Below are 1,892 nucleotides of genomic sequence, written 5' to 3' on the forward strand. Positions count from 1 at the left end.
TATTTTTATGTCCTAAATCTGACAGCCCTACTGATGATCCACAATGGAGGCAGTTGAGGAACGGTACATGCTGGCTCTCGGACAGTCAGAAATGGCTTCAGCAGATCCAGGTACAGTATGAAATTCTTTTTGGATGTAGCTCAGAAGCCATGGCCAGCCCTTGACTGCAAGTACTGCCTCGGGTTTCCCTGAGGTGGATTAAACCTTCCTCTTAATGGCCTTTTGGTAAGTCTGGAAGACCATATCCAAGGGGAGCCCCAAAGTCAGTTTCATCCTCACAACCATGTTTCCAATTCCTGGAATTGGCTGCATGTGACTCACAAGAGCTGAGGAGGTTTGTGGAAGTTGGGAGTGTCATAGCTTGAACCCTTTGTAGGTAAAGTTTTGCTGTTGTGAGAGTTTTAACAGGAGCAATGTGAAAGACTCCAAGTCCCCAGGTAGATAGAAATAATCCTGTTCTACCTGTGTGTATGTGACAAGTCTCTAATAGTTCAGAGAGCAAGTATCTGGTCTTAGAAAGACTGATCCAAGCTTGGATGTTTCTGGTGACAAGGCAAGGTCCTGAGTTTCAAGTTCAACTTTTATGGTTGAGGAGACAGTAAGGTGGTCAGAAGGGAAATCATGGAGGAGACCTTGGCTTCATCCATCGTGCAGGCTTGTATATGTGGTTCTATGTAGATTGTGTTTCAAAGGTGGAGCTTGTTTACAACTATGAACATTCTCCGATGTGCTTTTTGGACCTTCATTCCCAGAGCGAGAGCAGTGCTGAGGCTCTAGAAATGCCATGGATATTCTGAGCTGTCAGTGGCATTTCCCCGGTACTGTTCCCTTGGTGCCGCTCCTTGAAATGTCCAAAGGGATTATCATGTGTTTTGTGGCGGGTCCTAGCTTTGTGAAACGAAGCTGCTGCACCTGGCTCAGAGGATTTCGGATGTGGTGGGAGGAGGAGTAGTACTACGAATATAAATTGTATCACAGCATATTGATTCCATCTTGAGAGTGGGGTTGGGGGGTTATGAAGGGGGGCTTTTATTGTACTTTTATACATTGTACCCTTGAAACTAATTCAGTTTTTTAAAATTAATTAATTTATTTGGGGCTGCATTGGGTCTTTGTTGCTGCTAGCGGGCGTTCTCTAGTTGCAGTGAGCGGGGGCTCCTCTTGGCTGTGGTGCACGGGCTTCTCATTGCAGTGGGTTCTCTTGTTGCGGAGCATGGTCTCTAGGCACACAGGCTTCCGTAGTTGTGACACGTGTGCTCGGTTGATGTGGCACACGGGCTCTAGAGCGCAGGTTCAGTAGTTGTGGCGTGCGGGCTTATTTACTCCGTGGCACGTGGGATCTTCCCAGACCAGGGCTCAAACCCATGACCCCTGCATTCGCAGGCATATTCTTAACCACTGCTCCACCAGGGAAGCCCGATAATTCAGTTTTTTATAAAGAGAAGATTCCTAATATTATTCCAAAATTTTAAAAATATGTAGTTGGATAACACTATGAAAAATTAACTGATATATTCTTTTATTATTTCTCTTTGCTCCCTGGATTTTTTTTCCCCATCCAGTCAGCTAGGCACTCTGAGTTCACTGCATTAGGAAGGTAAAGACTCAGCAGAAATGAGGGAGCAAAACAGAAAAATCTCAGCTTTGGAATGTTCACAACGGAGGCCACAGTAGAACAGGTGAGAATTCTGTGAACCAAAAATAAATGTCGTCTCAAATGCAAAAAAGTATTCTCTGCACTGGGAGGCAGGAGAGGGAGGGAGGGAAAGACTGAAGGAGAGAGATCAGTGTGGCCAGGGACATGGAGACTGTGTTTAAGGATGATATGCCCAGGAAGAGAATCAGAATCTGGAGAAGATTCAGCCTGCACGTGATCGTTGCCTCCAGCCAGC

Source organism: Mesoplodon mirus, assembly GCF_964341445.2.
Source record: "Mesoplodon mirus genome assembly, contig: HAP1_SCAFFOLD_556, whole genome shotgun sequence".
Taxonomy (NCBI): Eukaryota; Metazoa; Chordata; class Mammalia; order Artiodactyla; family Ziphiidae; genus Mesoplodon; species Mesoplodon mirus.